The sequence below is a fragment of the Lycorma delicatula genome, chromosome 11 (assembly GCF_047948215.1).
Source record: "Lycorma delicatula isolate Av1 chromosome 11, ASM4794821v1, whole genome shotgun sequence".
Classification (NCBI taxonomy): domain Eukaryota; kingdom Metazoa; phylum Arthropoda; class Insecta; order Hemiptera; family Fulgoridae; genus Lycorma; species Lycorma delicatula.
In genome coordinates, this window is record NC_134465.1 from 35,624,441 (window position 1) to 35,630,440 (window position 6,000).

Genomic DNA, 6,000 nt, shown 5'->3' on the forward strand with positions numbered 1-6,000 from the left:
ATTTTATTGAGGAAAATATGTAATAAATTACTTATATTTATGCATAAAATGTATAAGAAATTGTAAAAAATAAAACGAGTAAAGGATTGCATAAATTTCCCGGGTTTATTCTTGATAGAGTTTTTTTTTCCAAATATGCTGTAGGGGTTTTAAATATTACTAACTTAATTATTCAGTATTTAAAGTACAATATTGAAAAATATCAAAGTATTAAGTAAAACAATTTGGATCCAATTTCACTCATTCGATCAAATCACAATTTTACCTTCAAAATTATGCAGTTTTTAAGAATCCGGCAATTCATTTGCGATATTCAGTTATTTTAAAATCTACTTGTATCTTTATGATAAGATAGTTTATTTTTATAAAAAAAAACAATAACCAAAATTATGAATTTTTATTTTTTCACATTTTTATACAAAAATATTTATTTTTAATTTTATGATACGTAGTTAAATAAATATAAAAAACACGTGTGTTCAAAAAGTGACGCATTCTTATGGAAGAATGTTTTCTTTCTTATTGCTGGTTTAGTTGAGGATGGGTTACACAATGCAGCAGGGAATATTCATTATCTCCCGACACATTAGATGTGCTAGTTATGCCCAGACCCAAAATGCCTTCGCATTCGCAGAAAAGTACGGTGTGGATGCAGCAAACAAGTCCTCCATCAAGCGGCTGTACGACAAGTTCCAAGAGACAGGGAATGTGGCACACGCAACCAAAAGTGGTCGACCGAGAGTGCTAACACCAGAAAAGATGATCGTCGTGCAAGCTGTACATTCTCCTAGTCCCAAGAAGTCCTTCTGATGCCTATCTAGGTTTCTCGATAGACCACATGGTATTGCGCAAGTGTTTAAAGATGCATCCGTGCAGAATTCTTGTTGTTCACGAGTTGTTACCTACAGAAACTATAAAACGTGTAGCTTTTGCCAGCGGTTCATGTTATCTGTACATATACGATTGTGTGAGGTTTGTACATACGTCCGTATCTCGCGTAACTCAAAACAATTAACTGTAGGATGTTCAAATGTTTGTTTTTTACGAAATTATTCACTTAAATTGATAATCCTAATTGGGTGTAATATTTTTCAACAAATCAAAAAAAAAATTATAGTTTTCTATAAAAGTAATACAAATACCATGATTTCTCTGTCTATTGGATCGAAATCAAGATTTCATAACTAGGATATGTACAGAGTGATTCGTGGTATTGCACGGCAGTCTTTCGGAAGATAGCCAAAAATAAGAAGATTTCAAATATACGTACATCAGAAAATATTTCGTTAGCAAATTTCTCCTCGCGAAACATTTAGCCCTGCTTTCTGTTCCCTCTATGAGATTAAACCGTACTAAAATTCTTGAGGAACAAAATAAAGGTTAAATTTGGTGCTTATATTTGTGTACCGATCTAATAAATTGAATAAAAGTGGTTCCAGAACCCTATTTCACTTACATTTTAAGAAAAACAGGGTAAACACGAAAATATTTTATCGTTAAAGTACTGTGTACGTCGATTTTATTCACAAAATGATTATCCATAAACGCTGCCTGTGTACTTTAATAAAATATTATTAAATGTCAAAGCACTCTGTCATTCAAAAGATCTGGAATTCGAATAATCATTGTGTTATTCCTAACAATAATATTATACTTCACACTGCTGTAGTAATTGGCAAAAAAAAATTAACTCAAACGTATTGGACGAGATTCAAATGCCACTATGTGGTATCCCTGACATAGCGTTACGTGACGACTTCTATTTATTTGGATAGATCAAGAACGGTACTGGGAGGTCAATGATTTAGAAGCAATGAACAGGTGGAATCCGTTTGAAATTGCCTTTGAACATGCCTCACTAATTTTTATAATATAAGAATAAAAAAGATGCCTATACAGAATTAGAAAAAAATGCTTAAATGCGAATTTTATTTCCTGCGTATTTAAAGAAACATATATGGAATAAAAATTCTATTTCATATTTTATTGATCTTCGTGTTTAGGCTTTATTTAATTTTATTTATTGATGTTAGTTATAACAATAACTTCTGGAACTGTGTCAAAAACATAAGAAAACATAATAATCAAAATATTGATTAACATTGTGTAAATATGTACGTTAGAGAAGCCAAGTATATATGTATGTGCAGTGCTATATACATACCGAAAGTGATAGATATATACTGCCAATAAAATGGGTTATGTGACTGGTAACGTAATTCATTTATAATAGTTAATATACAATCGTCCAAGTAGTTACGGCATGTTGTTATTGTTGTTGATGTTGCTACGAAAGAGGCGCGGCTCATAATCTAACAATAGTCACTTTACGACAGGAAGGACCTGTGCCATGCAGAAGTACAAGAGAATAAAACGAGATAGATATACAGAATAGAAATAGAGTTAAAAAAAGAAAGAATGATGATGGTCGGGGTCTGGTGGTTGGTCGTTTGGTTAGAGGTTAGGTTAACTCTTAGCTGGCGGGCGCATTGCGAGTTCCATTGTGGCCTGCTGCTATTGAATTCCTAACTAGGGCCGCTGCTGTTTTGAATTCAAAGTGACCCCTCTCTTCCTTTTCTATATAACTATAGATCTCAATCCCTCAACAGTTCCAACGACTTGTACAAGATGACGTAAACGTGGACAGAGTTCAACAATAGATTTTTTCTTTCTTTCTAACCATTCAATTGACAATTTTTAATCTTTGAATAACTTAAACTACCTGTAAATTGTTTCTTTTTTTATATTAAAAACCGGAAAATTATGTAATATTTTATTTTATTACGTTTTAAAATGTTATTATTTTAAATTATAAAATTGCTATGTTAATTATGTTGCCTGAATCATTTTTTTTTTAAATAATTCAATAAATTTCAATAAAATGAAAGTTTTAAATAAAATAATGATAATAATAAATTAAAGCAAATCAAAATTTAAAAAAAAAATTATATTTTCATACGATTTTATGAGATTTTAGAATATATATTATCAAAATAAATTATAAGATTTGATTATGTAATATTTAAAATACAAATTGTTTAATTAAAGGGCTTAGTAATTCAGCATTTTTGCTTTATTTTCTTTTTTAAAATTCAGCAATACTGTTTTTATATAATCTTTCAAAATGATCAAATATAAAAAATCCATTTCGGCACGCTGGAAGGTGGTGGTAGATTTCACCGGTGCTAAGTAGGGGATAAAAAATATTTCCACCTTAAAATTAAGAAAAACTTCAATTTTAATCAATACGACAATGATTACCTGTGAAAAAAGTTTCACGTGTTTAGCATACGCTAGATATTCTTACAATTCCAGCAAGATTTTGGTCATCACTTGCCTTAAGGGTTTTGATCCTATCAAAAATTGTTTCAGACAAAAGTTTTAGGTAATTTTTAGAGGATTAGACCACTTTGAACCGATTCAATACTGTGCCTATTAAGGGAGATATGATTTATGTTTTTTGTCTTCGAAACCCCATTTTTTTCACCTCCCGGGCTAGTGGATTGGTGATATCAAAAAACTTTTAAGTTTTAGGTCCTTATCTAAAGAATAGTAGGAACTTTAAACGAGTTCGATAATTTACTTAATAAGAAAGTTATAGCGATATTTTGTTTTTTCTAAAAAGCTCCCCATTTCCAATCCCATGGTCCGGTTTTGGGAGTTAACGATCTTGATCGATATTTTGCGACAAGTTATTTTTAAGGAACAATTTGAAAGTGATTAGCGCAAAATTATGGCAGTTATCGTGTCCACAACATAGTGAAATATCTATATATATATATATAAATGAATGTTTATCTGTTTGTATGTCTCTTATGCCTTCCTAAACCGTTAATCCGAATGTGATGAAACTTTGGTGAGTTGTGGGCACGCCTGCGAAGGTTTCTGAATTAGTTTGGACCCGCTAGGTGGCGCTGGGCTAGATATATTTCGAAAAATTGTATTTATGGCCCGATTTGGCTCATATTCAGAATATGTGTTACTTACATGGAAAGAAATGCCTCTGCAAAAAATGGACCCGCTAGATGGCGCTGAGGTTGAGATATTTGAAAAAATTGTATTTATGGTCCGATTTCCCTCATATTCAAAATATACATTAGTTTTGTGAAAAGACAAATTTTTGCAAAAAACTATAACCGCTAGGTGTCGAAATATTTACGAAACAAACAAATATATAAACAGACTTTCTTCTTCTATATATATAAAAGGTAATATTCGTATGTATATCTGCTATAAACTAAAAACTGCTGGACCGATTTACATGCCGAAAAAAGGGAAAAAACAGAAAAGGGAAATAGGGAAAAGGGTAAGTAGGAGACAAGTGAAGAAGGGAAAAAGGGAAATAGGTAAAACGGGAAAAGGGAATGGGGAAAAGTGAAGAAGGAAAAAAGGGAAATAGGGACATAGGGGAAAACGAGATAAAGTGAAAGATTAAATTTTGTGATGTTCTGTAATGTCCATTTTTAAAATATTTTATCAGATTTTCAATTGTGTTCATTTTATACATATATATATATATATATACATATATATATATATATATATATATATATACACACACACACACACACACACTGAAAGCTAGCAATAGCGAAGCATTGCCGGGTCTGATAGTAAATGTATATATATATATATATATATATATAAACTTTTGAGCTGACGGTGGTTTTGGGGTCTGGAGCGTGTGAAACGCGAATATATGTTGAAAGTTTCCGGAAGTCGAATCATGGTATCCATTACAATAGGTAGCTTTCTTATGTAACTACCTAAAATAGGAAGAATTAAAGCATAATTATGACTGCGTTCTTTAAATTTACATAAAATTCATACAGATATATATATATACGTCTTCATAGTAAAACGTCTACTATGAAGTTAAAAATAAAGTAATTTTTACCCATACCGTTTAAATTTAAATTTTTACACATTTTTTTACAAATAAATTGCTCCCACTACAATAATGGAAAAAATAACAAATATTTAATTTGAACCCATATTTTTTGTAATTTTGTTTTTTTCAATCAATTTTCCAGCTACTTCCTGATCTGTACATGTAAGTTCAGGCAAATGCAATACTGCTACCGGCTTAGTAAGCCTGACAACATGCAGATGTAGTGCATTGAAAGTGAAAATGTATCGGTAATTTTGTGTTTCATAAAATATAACTCTTTAAAACTAAGAATTTTATTTTGTGACGAAATCTTTTTAATTATAAAATTACTGATAAAATGAGTATTTAAAAGCCAGTTTTTGTTCTGTAACGTTTACTACTTTTTATATTAGATTAAATATTTTCATTCGTTGTTTTAAAATAACATGATTTATTAATTACGTATTAATTAAATTTATTTTATTAATATATACTTTTTTTGTTTACAGGTAAGCATCATAATATATTTTCAATCTGTCTGATTCATTAAAGGTAAACATGTTTATGATATATTTTAAAGTTTATTAATTTGATTTTAATCTCTGCTGTTTTGAATTACAATATTATTATTATTATCCCAAACTTTCACAGCTTTTTCTTTTGCCGGTGACATTCCTTAAACTCGGAGTAATATAAACCAACGAGATTAGTCTTGCTGTTGTTGAATAAGTGTCTTCCGGGCAACGTGGCAGGTGTCAATTATCACGCTCCTTTGCATTAGCGCCTGGGTTTTCCACTGGATCTTTAGTTTTTCAAGACTGTTGTGCAAAGTAGATGGTATTATTCCCTCCACAGATATAAGTATCGGGTTTATATAAACTTCTTTTTGATTCCGCATTTCTTTAATTTCAAAAGCAAGATCTGTATATTTGTGCAGCTTTTCATTGTGTTTAGTGATGTTGTTACTTGATTATTATTATTTAATTGTATTTTAATGTAATTTTACATCTTTACAGTGGCAATTTTCCGGATTAATTTATAATAAAATGGTATTTGATTTGTTAAAAGTAATTCCAGTAATGATGCTGAGACATAATATCCAGTTAATTCAGGTTGGTTCACGAAGATTA